This window comes from Talpa occidentalis, unplaced genomic scaffold (genome assembly GCF_014898055.3).
Source record: "Talpa occidentalis isolate TD23 unplaced genomic scaffold, MPIMG_talOcc4v2.1 talOcc4.16, whole genome shotgun sequence".
Classification (NCBI taxonomy): Eukaryota; Metazoa; Chordata; class Mammalia; order Eulipotyphla; family Talpidae; genus Talpa; species Talpa occidentalis.
Window position 1 is genome coordinate 15,820,359 of NW_023601653.1, and position 17,815 is coordinate 15,838,173.

A 17,815-nucleotide genomic window follows, 5' to 3' on the forward strand; every position below is an offset into this window, starting at 1 on the left:
TTTCCAATATTTAAGACTCAAAATCAGGTAAATACTACTTAGGTTAATCCTGTAAGTGAAAATACTACTTCTGTTTTGAGGAATCAGTGCAAATTAAATGGAAAACAGTACGGGTTACTTTACACCATTCAAATGCTGCAATGTTTCATAGTGTAGCCATTTGATAATTAATAGAAGGAAAAGTATTCCCTTTCCCTAATAATCCCCTCACTGAAGCAAATAAATATATGCTTTATAAAGTCTTCCTGATACATGGTTTAAATTAGTGTAGTTTCAGAAAAACTTAGTGAAATCAGGTATTTTAAGGCAATGGTAGAATTTTTTGCCTCTTATTTTATAACTACTGGAAGTCAATTCTGAGCATATACACACAGGGAACTACATGTTAGTATTTTGATAGTAACAAAGGGAAAATACTTGTGTTGTTGCATGTGTAAATGAAACAAAATGTTTTCTATCTTTCTATAAATGTCCTCTTAGGTAGTGTCAGTACAATGAAAAAAAATTAACTTCAATCTGATTCATGGGAGTTGATATTCAATACAAAAGCATGTTGTAGAAGTTGGGAAACTCCCAGCAAGGTACAAGGCAGAAAAGTTGGTAAAGATTTCCCTACATTTATTTGGTATAGCATTTACAAACATCACAGGATATTCCAGAACATGAATATTTCCTTCAAGAATTACAAATTGTGAGTTTTTCTTAATAGACATATATTAGCCTGTGTCCTGTTCTGTGAGTGAATTAGGACCTACCTGACTTACTCCAACAGGGCTTCCAGAGTTCCACAGACACCTGCCACATGCAAAGCTTCAGCTGAAAGTGCTCTTCTTTCTTCTTTTGTCATGTACAGTACAGTCTTTTCCATCCAAGTTCTTGTTATAAAAGTCAAGATAAAGCATGATTTATTAATATTGCAAAATCATTACAATCCTGAGTTAAAAAGCTACTGGACCTTTCCCTAGCTACTGCTGTTTAAGGAAGTCTTTAAAAACCAATTTAATTTCCTTCCACCCAGTCAAGTTTTCTCCACAGATAATTGATTTTGTGTATATGCACAAAAAAGCATCAGGAAGTCAGTATTTCTGAGGCATATAGATATTTGTGAAAGTATGGATGCCCAATCACACACCTCCATTTGATTCTGAATAACTGATCATTAATAATCTTCTGATATAAGAGAAAGCACTGGCAACTGTAAAGGTTGCACAGTCAAGTCAGTCATTAGTAGTAACAGAAGGTCAATAAAGTCAGTATGATGGATGTCATATTCTTTTACTTTAAACAAGTATATTATTATAAAACAATATATGGTTCCTGTTAGTTGTGCTGAATTTTTGTGTGTTCACAACCAAAATCCTCATGTCATTATTTTCAAACTTTAATCATTTCATTGGAAAAAAAAAATAGATTTTTTCCCCAAAATATCATTTACATACAGCCCTATTTAGGATTTATAGAACTTATCTCAGTAAATTATTATCATTAAAAGTGTCTTTGAGATGCTAGTGCAGAATCACTAATTGTTTATAAGTACCTTGAAACATTAGATTAGCAATGTTCATAATTGTCTAAATGCAGCATGACGATATGAAATCAATTACCATGCATATCAATCTTTGACATTTCAATGCATTATGACTGTAATAAAGTTGCCATAAACTAAAAAAACAATAAAATGATTCCATGCTATCTATTGCCCAAAAATTTAATGAAGTAGTATTCAACTGTAAATATTGGGAGAGATAAGTGAAGTAGCAAATGCAATGGTGAAACAGGTGTACTTACTTGAGTATTCATAGCTTCCTCTGCATTAAAACTATTCTTGTTTTTGCAGAATTTCACATCTGAGAAATTTTCAGTGTTCTTCTGATCCTGTAGTCCCTCCTCCATAGGTGAACTATTATCAAATAAAAAGCTCCCTATTTCAACAATCACACAAGTCACTTAACTTCTGAGAACTCTGGAGAATATCTGACTAGATATTCTGAAACTTCATCCATGGCACAGGTGGCTGTTACTGTCCATTATCAGGTCAGATTCATCTGAGCTTACATCATCACCATCTCCTGGCATCTCCTTGGTCTCTGTTTTGTGACGAGATGGATGGAGTTAGGTTTTGTTTTTTTTTTTTTTTCCCAATTCAAGATCAATGTCAGGCATAGTTTTCTAAGTTGAATTTGGGTATAAGATTTGGCCCATTTCTGAATGAAAAAACAAACCAAAAGAAAGCACTGAGCAGAAGAATTCAGTGCGCCTGATGCCCTCAAGTCACTGTGATTTAAATAAGAAAAAGTCAAATGAGAAAAGAAAGAAAACATTTTAAGCAAATTAGTTGCTTCTCCCAGTCCCCGCACTACCCCCTGAAGCCCCCGACCTCTCTGCAGACCAGTCTTCCTCCTGTTGAATAGTAACTATTTCTGAATAGGCAGCACTTAATGAAGCTAAGGTCAGGCTGCTTGGAGTTGGCATTTGCAGTGATAACAAATCAGAAATGATAGCATCATACAGATTTATGAATTTTTTACCCCTGCAGTCACAAACATCAGACGTTTACTTTATAAAGAGAGCTTTTAGATCCTTCCTGCAGTTTCCATAGTGATTTCATTTTTTCCCTTTTATCACAGATTGGCTGAAGAGCTGCTACCCTTTGTGCGTTAAAAGGCTTGTGCTTCCAACTGTCGATATAAAAGGTAGCTGAGGCAGAGACGCAAAATATACTGCCAAAAATAATTGAAACAGAGACATGTTGGTGAAAGATTCCAGAAGAAATTTTTTCTGTATCAATGTGATAGTACAGAAGAAAATAATTTTGCTTGAATTCTTGTAATTACTTTGCGTTAAGTGTAGTTCTATTTTATGTTGTGTACCACACTTATATTAAAACACTCATCATACAAAACATAATCCTTTCATAAAAGGGTTTAATATAGCTTACACTGTTGCAAGTGTCTGGGCTTGTTAAACATAAAAGTTCATTATGAAAACATTTTCACTTCAGTTACTTTAGTTTCGGCTGCCTGTTTATTTTGCTGTTTATTCTTCCCTTCATTTCTCTTAGCTTACTCAGATTTTTTTTTCTTTTCTGTTAAGAAAAAGTGTATTGCATTTATTTATTTTTTTTTAAAGAGTTATTGCCTAATTGCATTTTTTAAAATTAATCCAGACCATCCATAGTGAAAGAGTAAAAACCTGTGGAAGAAATCCATGCATTTCTGTCTAGCACTTAACAAACCGAAGGTTCAGTCCTTAATTTAGTCTTCATTGTTTTATGTACTTCTTCTCCCTATTAAAATTGAGCACTTAAATGAATTTTAAATGTTGTACTGATTTTTCTTTCAACTCTCATATTATTTAATAATGGTGGCACCTGAATAATCCAAGTCATAGGTTGTTATAATCCTAAGAGAAATGTCTGTTCTACAAATACTTATTAAATATATTGAATTCTTGTCACGATGCTGTAGATGTAGTACAAGTAAACTTTTAGCTCTGAATATTTTTTTTAAGACTGAGGAAAATAACACCATTACCAAATACTGCTAAAGTTCATGTTCTATGTATCTCTCTATATATTAAACTATTGAAATGGCAATAAATTAAAAAATTACCATTTTAGGAAAAAGAACATTAAGATATTATAATACATTCATAACTATTTCACATTAAAATCTTTGAATTTCTATAAAGAATAGAGAGCTGTGGGCTCTGCCTATGGTTATTACAACAAATACTTTATTCCATCTTATATTGCTTTTAATTTCCAAAGAACATGTAGCCTAAACAGGGTAGTTCTTTCTGACCTTCTATTCAGTGTGAACAAAATTATGGACTATAGTAAAATTTCTTCTTCCCCCTTTCATTTTTATGGAGAAAATAAGCTATAAGGTGAATTTTGAAATAAAAGAAATATAAGTTGACTTATAGGTGAGAATTCTAATAGACATTAAGGTGAATGTATTACTATTCAATATAGACAGCTTCTTCCCTACCCTCTGATGGACAATTTAGGGGTTTGGGGAGTCAAAGACTAGGGATTCCCTTGACTTACCTTGGCCAATGGCATATTTAAGTAAGAAGACCCAACATGAGAATATCATACCGATCTATAGACACATACTTCTGAGTGTCATATGAGAAGTCAAAAAAGAGCATTAGAGATCTTGTCAGAATGTGTGGATTTAGTCTTTGAATACATTCTTACTAAACACATCACATGCCAGATACTTTGGTAGATGTTGGGTGAAGAAGTGTGAAGAAGAGACGGGGAAGAGACAGGAGAAAAAAAGGAGTGAGCTAAGTAATCCCAGGACGGTGCACAAGTTCAGAGCCGGACCACAAATGGGCTCACAGAGCCTGTCCAGAGTTTGGTCATACAGAGAGAGTTTGTCAGTGGTGGAGAGGAAATACAAGCCAAATATTGAAGAGTTGTCAGACAGGTTTGGCGTTTAGGATCTTGAATTTAAAGCAAAACCAAAGTCTAGATGCATGCTTAAGTTTTAATTTTCCAATGAAGCTCAAGTGTTTGATCTGAGAAGTTACAAGTCTAGGACTTTGACAAGAAAAGTACAGGAAGTTAGATAAAATGATTGGGAAGCATTTGCTCATCCATGTCTATCTATATTAATGGACTATGGAATCTCTCTTGGGAAGGAGTATAAGCCTCACTCTCAGGAATGAGAATGGATGTTGCTCAGAGATTTTAGGACTTGACAAAATTTAAGATTGAATGAAGAATTGAGATGGAAGAGCAGGAGACACCAGTCTGAAAATAAGATGTTTGAAACTGAGATACCAGAGGAAGTATAGTTTCCATAAATGCCCAAGGGTAATGGCTACAAGAATATATAACTGAGCTTGAGTGTTGAAATAGGTTTCTCATAACTAATTAAGTTAAGGCTCTGAGAGGTATGTGGGGTCAAGAAACAGGGTTGCTTTTCTGGAACATGGTAAATATTTCGTGACTAAAGGACTCTTGGTAAAGAACAATGTGTTTTATAAGAAGATACTTAACATAGACTTTCTAACCATATCATGAAAGTGATAAAAATGGCATTTGGGAGGGAGATAAAACCCCCAAATTGTCCATTAGTGGGTACAGAAGAAGCTGTGTATGTTGAATACAAGTTCTCAAATAATAATAAATGTGTCACAAATCATAAATGTACCTTCCAATATAAAGCAATCAATGAAATGTATTTGTATACTAAATTGAGATGGAACATTCAACAAAGGAAGCAAGCATGATCCTGAATTATTCCTAATTTCTGGTGTGATTAGACTATGACAGTAAAAAGTATACTTTGTTCAGCATAAATATTTAAAGGAAGTGGTGGAAGTAAAACAGCACATCAAGATAGAGGATGCCTGCAGGTAGGAAGGATTCATATGAAAATGAAAGAGAAAAAAAGGAAGAATGATGCCATTGGGGCATCCTGTAGATTTCTTGCTGGAAAAGACAACTTATAAAATAAATAAGTACTGCACTGACATGAATTTGGAAAACAAAAATCTTGCCCTCATACACAAACAACAAAATATTTCAAAGTAATGGTTACAATAAATGGGTATTTACCATATTTTAAGCAATTTCCACTAGGCATCGTCTTAAGCAATTTTCATACACTAGCTATTGAATCCTACAGAAACCCTAAGGGTAGGTACTAATATTGTTTTATTTTAGTGTTGAGATGCTGATGAAGAGAGAAGTTCACTAAATTGTTCAATAGCATGCAATTTAAACAGAAGGAGCAAGGTTTGAATCCAAGGTAGGAACCTATAAAATTCATAGATTTCTCATCAGAACCTCTTGTAGCCAGATGTGTCATGTAATGTGGAAAACTTTCTGGACATTATAAATATAAGACAGTGCATATACTTATATTTCATAATAACCCCCAGTATATAAGAAGTGGTAGCTATGATAATTTTATTAATAGTGAATCATATTAGTTAAATGTGTAATGGGATAACAAATAGAGATAGTTAATTTCTATTTGGTTCAGGTTAAATCTTTTGGTCAAATGAGATTTAGTACAAGTTTACAAACAGAAACATAACAGTGTTTTTAGCTTCTTTCTAATTTGAGAACCATGGATAAAGAATTGTGGGCCTACATTTTTTTAAATTGCAGAGGAATAAAACTGGGGTAAAATTTAAAATACATAAAAACAGTGTAGCTGGGGTGCTGGCCAATCAGAATGAAAGACTGGAAACCAGCAGTGGGTGGGAGCCTGAAGATCCATTGCCACATCAAAAATTAACTTTTTAGTTGCTATATTTTAAGATAGTCCAAAGAACATTGGAGATGGAGCTTGGGGCTGCCAAGGAAACAGTGGTGGAAACACTGGGTGGGAAGGTACCCTCAAGGCAACAGCTTTTTAAAATAACAATAAGAAAGATTTCAATATATTACTAGTCAGTACCTTGGAGAGAGGTACATTATATCATTTCAGCTTTGGCTGTTATATACACAGACTGGTAAAGCAAGGAGAAGGAACACCTAGTACATAGGTGTGAATAGAGGAGGCAGGAAGGGGGTCAGAAAATGTATTCTCATTGCACTATAATAATAATAAAAATGATAGCAAACACTCATTGAGATGTTGTATGTGCTAGGTACTACCATAAATGCATTAACTCACTTAATTCTCGCAACAGTTCTATGAGGGGGAACCAGTATTATCTCCAGTTAATGCATAAGGACTCTAAGGCAGAGAGCAATGAAAAAGTTGCTGCGGGCTAAATGGTCACTATGTGCTGACCTAGTCTGGCTGCTGAGTCCATGTGCAAAAGTGCATTACATACTGTATTATTTTAAGTGCAGCTTTACACATCAACCCTTTATATTGCTCAAGGTTCTGAGCCTGGAACTAGGCCCTCATTCTTTTTCATATACCGTAAAAACAGTGCCTTGGTGATAGTGGGTGCACAATAAATTCTGTTGCTATTGCTGCCATTATATAATGCTAGAACAATTCTGCACAGTAAGGAGGAGAAGCAGGAAAGGAAATTCTAGACAGAGAGCAGTGTATGCAAAGGTAGAGAAATCTTTGGCAGCAACTCCTACTGTGATCTCTTCTTCACTACTAAGGAAAATAATCTTTTTTTTAAACTTTTTTTTTAAAGATTTATTTATTTATGCATACAAGAGCTGGGGTACAGGCTAAAGATGTGGGGGATGAGAGGAATCACCAGAGACAGAGTGGGGAGCAGAACAGGCAGACTGACTGAAATACACTGCTGAGGGGAGCAGCAGGTGAGACAGGAGAGGTCTGCTGCACCATTTGGGTTGTTCCCTGGCTGGGTAGGGATTGAACTAATGCTGCAGAGGCTGCGGATTTCTTCATAGTGCAGTGCTTAACCCCTTGTGCCATCAGGGAGGCTCTGAAAATAATCTTCAAGTTGAAAGGGTTAGAATAAACAGGGGTTGCAAACTCAGTACACTCACAGAACTGTCCAGCAAAAAATGTGTGACATTACAGGTTAAGAAAATAGAAAACTTAGTAGAGACCATGGGGCCTAGAGGATGGATGTTCTACCCCAGAGCATTCAAGCTCAGAGTTCCTGAAGCACTAATTTTGCATCATTGGTTTAGAGGGATTTAAAGGTGAAATGATTTTTAAAAGACTATTTAGGGGCCTCTGCATGTGGCGCAGCAGTTGAATGCTGGGTTGCGAGGCTGCCCGCAGCCTCTGCAGCGCCAGTTCAATCCCTGGCCACCGGCGAGGGTCCCACCAAAAAAAAAAAAAAAAAAAGACTATTTAGGACTTTGAATAAAAAATTCAAATCTCACTAAAATGAACAGATAGGACAATTTTTGTTTTTCTTAGTATAAATGGGGGGGATCCAGAATATGGAACATAAGTAAACAGTGTACCCTTCTGAGATGGCTGGATTTCTTGAGTCTACAAGTCAATAAGTGTGATACCAATTTCTGGTGAAAATTCTAGTAAAGATCATTGAATAGATAAATTATGAGCAATTTGCAAAGAAAATGAAGATAACTGGAGTGCCCCCTGGATTCTTGAAAAAATTAGTTATCCTGAAAGAAATATATTTCCTTCTTTCCAGAGTAGCAGATTGTTGTCTTAAGACCTCCGTGGACAAGAAGGATAATGCTGCAATAGATCTGAAGATTAGGAACCTTGGCTTCTGTCCTCCACCCTGGGAAGAGCACTATGTTTAGTCTAGGAAGCCAGTCTATGAGGTTGGTAGAAGAACATGAAACCACATCAGTTTGAAGAGTATTAAGAACATGAGTCTAGAAAAGACGAGCAGGAAGGAAGTGGGGAGACAAAGTATTATTTTTAAGAGCTTAAGATGCATTATGTGGAGGAAGAAAAAGCATAAGCATACATATTATAGACTGCCTTATAGGAAGACATCCCAGGTGCTGGAATTCTATGGTTGTTGGGAAAATATTTCAAGTAGGGCAATTCAGAACTTTAATCCTTTAGTAAGAGTCTAGTCCAGATCAATGGCTTTATTAATAAGGAAACCAAGAGCTGAAAAAAGTAGGTGATTTTGTCCAGTGTCACATAGCATTAGGAGAAAACCCAAGATTCTGAGTTTCAATTTCAATGGTTTTTCAACAACACCAAAGCCCCTATGGGTAATAAAGCTAATTCAGTTCCTTCTTCATAGTTCTTCTTGAAACTGGAAAAAGATAAGGTGAATTATCCCATGAAATTCTATTCCCTTTCCCCAAGGTGGTAGGGTCCTAGTGGAAAAAGCCAGAATCTGTAGATTCCAGACAAGATTTCAACCTAAAGTGGTGTATTCTTCAAGTGTCATGGAGCAATTGCCTTCTCCTGAAGAATTTAATCTGCTTCATGAGGCAGACTGAATTTGACTTGCTGGTTGGTACTAAAAAATCTGTTATTTTCTGGTTGATAGGCAAATCTATTAAACTGACAACTTTAAACCAAGTATGCAAATACTCTCCATCAATATATTAACAAAAGTTTGTGTGCCAGTAAGCAGCGATTTTCAATCACAAGAGAGTGCATGTTTTCCTGTCATTTATAGCAGCAACCACCCTAGGGGTCATTTTATAAACCACTTAAAGAGTACAAAAAAAAATACTCAATACACATTCAATGTCAGACAACGTTGACATAAAATATTTCCAAGAGTGCCTTTCCTAAGGGATCTCAAATAGCCTGGCTCTGTAGGATGAAAAGCAAAACTTCACCAAGCTGACCTCAGAAGCTTCTACCCATTTTAGAAAAGGGAAATTAAAACTTATACACATTTTTTATATTACAGACAATGTTATATCATGTATTCCTCATAGCATTTATGAAGTAGGAATTCAAATGGCACCTTCTATATGAAATTTGAAAAAAAAAAGTGAAGTTTAAGAAAAATGGACATGAAAGTGGAAATGCTTTTATGCCATTATTATGGCATCCATAGAAAACCCATGTATTTTCAAGATCTGACTGTTTTCATCATTCTATCTTTAAGTCAAATCAATGAGAACAAACTGGTTTTGATTAAAAATGAGGGTGCAATGCTGACTCTAACTCTAGTCTTTGTCCATGACCAAATGTGGTTGGGAATGGACTTTGGAAGGAGGTGTGGAAATTAGTGTTCTCACCACTGCTCTGTCACACATACCCTCTGGGTGGCAGTTTTTTCATCTGTAAAGTCAGAAGTGGAACAGATCCTAATTCCAACCTACTGTAATTTGCAATTTCTTCACTTTCTTTTCCCCAAAACTTTAAGTAGCTCTGTATGAGGGCATAACCAATAGACACTGCAAAATGGAATAAATATGAGAAATTAAAAATCAAAACCTGGAGCCAACTTCTCGCCAGGATCCAGAAGACAAAGGCCTAGATTACAATACATTAAGAAAATATTATTCCCCTTTGCTACCTCGGGCTTTTTGATTTAGTGCAGGATCAAGGGTAGAAATAAGAAATGTGTGGGAAAACTTGATCTGCTTGTAATTCTAATCCAATTACAAGCAGAAAGTGCCGAATATATCTTCTAAAAACTCATCATTAGATTTCTTGCTTATTTTTTATAAGCTTAAGAGTTTAGATAGTTTTGATGCAAATTCTAGACTCCTGGGTACCTTTCATATTCAACTAATGTAAGGAGTAAATATGCAAAACTTTACAAGATCAAAAATTCTTCCTCAAGGACAATTAATTAGATTCACTTGCTTTCTTTTTCCTTTGCTTTAACTTTATATTTGCAAAAAGGAAGATTGACTTTTGTGGTAAGATAACACAAGCCTAACAAAAGTTAGTATGCAATAAATGTTAAATATATTAATTTTTTCAGCAAATATTTATAAAGTGCCTACCATGTGACAGCACTGGGTTTAAAATAAGGTGCAAAAGCAGATATACTCAGGGACCTCGCCACTAAACGGAGGAGGCTGAACATTGCTGAGCAAAGATACGAATTCGGTGAGAAGATATATTAGGGTAGCTAGCCAAGGTCAGGGAAGGTTTCCTGAAAGAGGAGCTACTTGAACTGAGATCTGAAGGGTAAGTATTAGTTAAAAAGGCAGACATAATGGGCACGTTTCTGCAAGCAGAGGGAAAAGCAGATACAAAATCCCCGGGGTGGAAAAGTACATGAAGAGTTTGAGGGAAATAAAGATTTTCTGTCCCAGAAAAAGCAATATAGAGGTATAATAAGAGACAGAACTGGAGATTCAGGAAAGAGTCAAACCCCCAAAAGGATGGTTGGCTGGGTGAAGAGGTTCTAAATCTTACTCTAAGAGGAATGGGGAAACATTCAAGAGTTGTAAGAAATAGGGTGGTTTGGAGAGGGAATGTGATAAGATTATACTTCTGAATTTATTATTATAATTTTGATATAATTTCTGAGAATTCCTTTAAGAGATACCTTCTTAAATTCCAAGGTATGTAATTTTGTGTATGTGTGTGGGTTCTATTAGAATCTCTCCAATTAGATGTGACTGCCCAAATAAAATTCATTATTATGGTGGAATTGCATTTAATTCCATACACTGATGGTGCTAATCTAGCTATGTGCTCATATTCTGCAGCCATAATATTTTTTGTCTAACAAACTCATAAACCAGTAGGGTTTCCAACACTGATCGTTTGATGACACTATATTTCTAGTTATGTTATTACTTTTATTATGAAAAGAAAAAACAATTTAAGTGCTTAATTGTCTAGTTCTTGGGAAATATTCCTAACTTTTCCTTTAAAATAAAAGTTAAAATATGATTCTATAAGGTACTGGCTTTATTTATCTAATTATTAATGAAAAGAATCACAATGTATTGATAATTAAAATCGGGTGAGAAAAAAATGATCAGATTAACTGTTTGATAAATGAATACACTGTGAGCTAGGATTATATGAGATGTGGTTATTTCTGATCAAAATGAAAAGACAGAGCTGAAATACCTTAAGCAAATGTTTGGGTTAAAACTATTTAAAAGGGGACCTCCCTGGTGGCGCAAGGGGTTAAGCACTGTACTATGAAGCAATCCGCAGCCTCTGCAGCACAAGTTCGATCCCTGGCTGGCCAGGGAGCAACACACGTGGCACAGCAGACCTCTCCTGTCTCACCCGCTGCTCCCCTCAGCAGTGTATTTCATCATTCTGCCTGTTCTATTCCCAGCTGCCTCCGGTGAATTCTCTCACCCCTCGCATCTCTGGCCTGTACCCCAGCTCTTGTATGCATAAATAAATAAATCTTAAAAAAAACTATTTAAATGGAATATTTCAGGTTTTAGTATGGTGCTATAAAGTTAGCATTTTCTTTTATCCTATTAGAAATCCCCCTCAAAGCAATTAGATGAATATGAATATAAAATTTAAGTTCTGTTTCATGATGAAAATTTGGAGACAGGTGAAGTTAAAACCAGAGAATGGAGAGAGAGACTGCCATAGACAGTGCAGATCTCACAGAGGTAGGTGCAGGATGTAAGTCCTATTTGTCTATTATATAGTTTAGTATGGATTTTATGATTTCAAGGTGGTTTTAGTGGGCTTGATGAGTTTTGGGCTATTTTATTTTTTCTTATTTCTTTGCTTGGCATCCAGTTCCCTTCTTATGAGATAGCCTTGATTTTCACTTTGAGGAACCTTTTCCCATCTCTTTTACTACCTGCTTCAGGTAGAGAGATTGGAGCATGTGATACAGGCTAAGCCAATCAGGGCATTGCAACCTCCTCACCACTGTTACTGGATCACATCCGGATTCTGAACCAACTGCAATTAATCAATGACAGTCAGACTCAAACCCAGAAATTTTGGTTGATCTATTGAGGAAGCAGGTGGTCTCTCCTCCTGCACAGGTATTTAGTGTAAGTCTGGAATGGACCTTGACCTGAGGATATATTCCATCCGTGAAAGCACAGAGAATCCTAAGTCAAAGTCTTTCTGCTGGCTCTACTCATGAGCTCTTTCGGACATATTAGAGAACTCATTTTCTTTTTCCTGATGCCAACTTGAGTAAAGTTACATGTCATTCATCACTGAGAAATGCTGGCAGAGTAGCCATCATTACCCTGACCCATAAAGTCTAGAATCCGGAAATACTGAAAAGCTAGAAATCTTGCCCAATGTTAGAATGTTGTTGGAATTATTGAAACCAAGATTTGAATTCAGGGTGATCTCTCTCCAAAGGCCTCAGCCTTCCTATGTCTTTGATGCTGAGGTCTCAGAATTCAATGAGCAAGAGAGAGACAGAGTCAGAGACAGAAGAGACAACAGGATCACACATGAGGGGGAAACTAAAGGGGCAAAATCTCTGAATAAAGCTGATACGGCCATGAAATGGAATAGTCACACAATGTTAAAGACCTAAAGGTTATTTCATGCACCCAGCAGCATGCTAACCACTGAATGTATTTAAAACACCTTTTAGATTTTCTTTTATAGAATGTGACCAAGACTTCTGAGTATCAGGGAGAGGGTGAGATTTCATTGACTATTTCCTTTACGCTTTTCCCTAAGCCTCTGAAGAATACGAACATAAGAGATAAACTAATGAAATATAGTTAATAATTTAAGTTATGACTTATTCTTTACAGCCAGTATTTCTTTTGACATTTTCTAAAAAGAAAAAAAAAAAAGTGAACAAAAACTTGCCCCAGGATTCCAAACTGCAGGTGGCATCAAAGGAACTAAAACCAAGAGGAAAGTTCCATTCATCAGTTTCCTGCTGGCCAACAATTTCTTCTGATAAGAGCTTGTGGAAGATCACTGTCAGACATGGTCATCCACTTTTTCATACTGTTTTCCCTGGTGGCAATAAAATTGATTTTCTGAAACATATTCTTAGGGCTTTGTATACTATGAAGTGCTAGACAAACAAAGGTGTAATACTAATAATTGCTCTCATTATTAGAAAAGTGTGGTTTAGATCACTGGGGTGATTTTGCTCTTCAGGAGACATCTGGCAATGTTTGGAGACATTTTTGGTTGTTACAGTTGGGGGTGATGGTGGTGCGACTGGCATCTTGCGGATAGAGACCACAGACACTGACAAACATCCTGCAAGTGCACAGGATACTCTCCTGTAACAAGGAATTCTTGTCACAAAATGTCAGTAGTGATGAGAGAAAGAAACTGATTTAAAGGGAGTCCAGGCTTTGTTTTGTGTGGCTACAGTGATATACTGTCATTGTGTGTGTGTGGCGGTGGGGGGAAGTTTGGAAAGTCTATGTGTTCTCTTCCATCACCCCACTTACTGTGCATCCAGCTTTCTGAGGCTGAACATCATCCTCATAAGAGTGTCTGAGGTAAGCATTTTGACAATCAAGTCATCATCACCTAGTGGCAATTTCAGGCTGTGCTTCTGGAAGGAAAAGCAGATGTTTATGTAGAAAAAAATGGTTTTAAGAGCACATATAAAATAATCCTCAAATATGAATCATCCAAATATCTCCAGGTGAGCTTTTTGGTTGCTATGGCCTGGGCTAGCCTCTTGTCATTTTAGAAGTACTGTCACGTCTCTGTGATGTGTTTTGTCCTATCCCCAATCCGAGCACCTGTTCATTTGACAAAGATGGAAATGACTCTCTCTTTAAGCCTACGCTGCTATGTACCAATTTCCTCCTAAGCCGCTCCGTCTCCCTGAGCATTATGTCTGTACTCATCACCATTAATAGGCAAATAATCTTCCCACCTGTGGCCAGACTTCAACATACCTTGAGATTCTCTTAGAAAATATATTTTAAATAAACTCATTAGCAAAACACATTATGACCAAGAAACAAGTTTAAAGGCAATGGAAATCTTACATAAAAAGTGGCCCACTGGACTTGACTTTCACCTTCTCTTACCAACCTGGAAGACCTTCCTGAACAGGTAGAGGGCAGTGGGGCAGAGACTTCCCACTGGTGCTGCCCCCATTGAAACTGCTGAGAGAGATGGCTGCAGCAAAGCTAAATTAAGGAAAATTATTTTCTTCCTACTCAAATCTGAATGTTTTGGCATAGTTCTATATTTTAGTGATCAGTATGATTCAGACTATTTAAAAATATCAACCATTCAGAAGGAAAAAAATAAAAACTCCCTCTACCCAGCTATGTACTTTCACCCATCATTAGAAGAAACCACTATCCAGTTTACTGTGAATCCTTCCATAACAATGTTATAGTCCTTCATTCAACAAATATTTAAATTGAGCACCTACTATGTGTTTGACTGCTGGGGTTATAGTGGTGAATAGACAGAATAGACATGGCTCATCCCTTTAGTTACATTTTATTTCATTGAAGGGGGGAAATACAGAAAAGCAACAGCTTCAGATTAACATACAAACTAAAGAATTTTCAATTGTGGTCAGCCCAAAGAAGGACAAATACAGGGTTGGCTCAGAGAATACTGAGTGAGTGTGCACTGTTAAAAGGATTCAGAAAATGCTCTCTGAGAAACTAAAATCTGAAGGATAAGAAAAGGTAATCAGAGTAAAAGGAAAGTTTAATAAGTTGCTTTTTTCCTTTTTTTTTTTTTTTTTTTTTTTTTTTTTTAAATTTTATTTATTTATTATTCATGCAAGCACTGGGTACAGTCAGAAGCACTGGAAGGTGAACGAATTCACCAGAGCCAGAGCGGGGAGCAGAGCAGACAGAAGGACCGAAGTACACTGCTGAGGGGAGCAGCGGGCGGCAGGAGAGGTCTGCGCACCATGTGGGACCCTCCTCCTGTGGCCGGGGAGCAGCCGGGGATCGAACTGGCGCCGCAGAGACCGCGGGCAGCTTCGCAACCCAGCACTCAACCGCTGCGCCACCGGGGAGGCCCTGCTTTTTTCCTTTTAATATATATTATAGATTTTTGCCCATGTGAATTCATAAAGATTCATTCTATTTTTTTTCAATAACAATCCTGAAAAGCTTATCCAAGTGCCAGTCCTACTCCTTAAGGATAAAATAATGAGCAATAACTTTATCCTCATTGACTAAACAATCTAATGGAAGAGTTTTGATACATCTGATATACCATTGTGCAGTGTACTAATGTTTATTTAGTTGTGTCCCTATGGATGAATATTTTAATTATCTCACTGTTGCAGTCAATGCTCTTGGAGACTTTCTGTTCATATTAAGTCTGCACTTATTTTTCTAGTATACATTCTAACATTGTTCACTGTGTGATAGCACAATTACTAATGTGTCATTCAGCAAATCCTCATAATCACATGTTAAGGTATGTAAATTCTCTTCCTCGTTTTATAATTGTGGAGAAAACTGCAAAGACACATTAAAGAATTTGTCTATACAATAGATAGTATCAGATCCTGGGCATAAAAAAGCCAGAAAGTCTCATTCTAGGATCTGCTATACACCCTTTAGGGATAGAGTCTTACATCTTTTTTTCCAGTTATAAAATTATAATATGAATATATTATTTGGAATTCAAGAAATACAAATAAGAAAACAATTAAAACCTTAATTTAGGTTTTCAAAAAGTGATTTATAATAAAAATATCATCACTGAATCCATTGAGGAAGTCAAGTGGAACTAATATCAGTATCATTCTGATGAGTCTATTTGGTGGACTTTACAAACAGTTCTTATAAAATATTCCTACCTTGCACCATCTTAACCTTTCCTGGGATTAGACTGGTAGTCCAGTTGTATGATGAGCTCCACAAGTTTCTTAAATGAACGTAGCCAAGATTAGGATCTCTGCTCTCACCACAACTAGTTTTCCAGCTGTTGCATTTGGAGACACTGTACTTGTTCAACACATACTGTGAAACAAAACAACCAAAAAATGATCCCAAGAATTCTTCCACTATAGAATTCAATATTTCAAAATTTCAGATTATGAGGCATTCCCTGGATGCTCCAGTGTGCTGTAGGTCAGCAGGACAAAGTAGAAACTGAAACATAGGTTATGAAGCCAGGTGATCTAAAGTAAAGGATATATGAACTTGGAAAAATGAGTTAATCTTCCTGTATGTTGATTTCATCAGGTGTAAAATGGGGACATTAGAACTTACTCTATAAATTGCTATCAATAATTAGAGGAGTATATTTAACATCTTTAAGCACTTAAGATAATATTGTCAGAGTTGGTACTTAACAAATAAATATCATTAGTTATTATATTTTAGAGACACTTTTGGAACTCTTTAAGATTGCTTCCCTAGTTTCAAGAATTTGGTACTACCAGAAGATTAGCATGTATGAATATGGGGAAAAATTTAATGTGTTAGTTACCATAGTTTTACTATAGCTAGCAGAATTGTGTTACTTTTTCAAAATTATAACAGCAAAATTAATTTATTTTATAAGCAATTTTCATCAATTCCACTGGATGACAGAAAACTAAATGATTAAGACCAATTTTTAAAAAGTGAATGCTACAAATGTTATTCACAGTGACTTAATTCTTACTTAACTTCTAATGACTATTACCTTTGTGACTGAGACCATCATCATCATCTTAGTCTTATCATCAAATAATTTACTAACATTTTTTAAGACAAGTGATACCTTAAATAAGCAGAGCAATTCTAATGTTAATCATGTCATATTATGTTCTTTTAGATGTCATATGGGGTTAATAATATCTGCTCTGTTAATCTCAATACTTCACAAGAGATAAAATACAAAATAATACAAAGAAATGAGATTGACATTGAGATATATATTAGGAAATCATTTAATGAGAACTCATAGTTACACTTCATATGATTTTATTCTGACAAGGTACATAGAACTTTTATTCCACTTGAGGAATTAGGACATGGAGGGATGGCACATTTGCAATGATTTCTCATTTCACGCATTGGATACCGGTAGATAATAAATTAAAGCCCAGTGTCCTGCTGCCCAATTAGTTCCCAGTGGTCTCCTAGAGTTCAGTATATTTTAGCTTTTTCCAACAAAAAGCCCTGTTCCAGCAACTGACAACTTCTATACCTCTGCTATTGCAATCCTACGCCACGCAAGTTTTGGAACCTCTGGCAATTTTTAGAACCATTTAGAGATGAAGCAAAGTATCAATGACCTTTACAGTCCAATAGTGTTAACAAACTGAAAAGGTTTAGAAAGCATGGTGAAAACAAGGCATAGCTTATAACTGTTTTGTCCCCCTATAATGTGACTCCTCAGCTATCTTTGACACACCAAGGTTTTAAATGTAGGGGCAAAGAATTCCAGCAGTGTAAGCAGAAACAAAAAGTGGGCTCTAAAATTGAAGATAGGTTGATAAATAGACAGATGTGACACACAGATATAATGCAATCTTAATATTGTATGTTTTAACAAGGCACGCCAAATGTTCATAGTTATTATTTGGCTAGCCATATAATCCCAAAAGTGAAACTGAATGATTATTTTATTATCTTTAA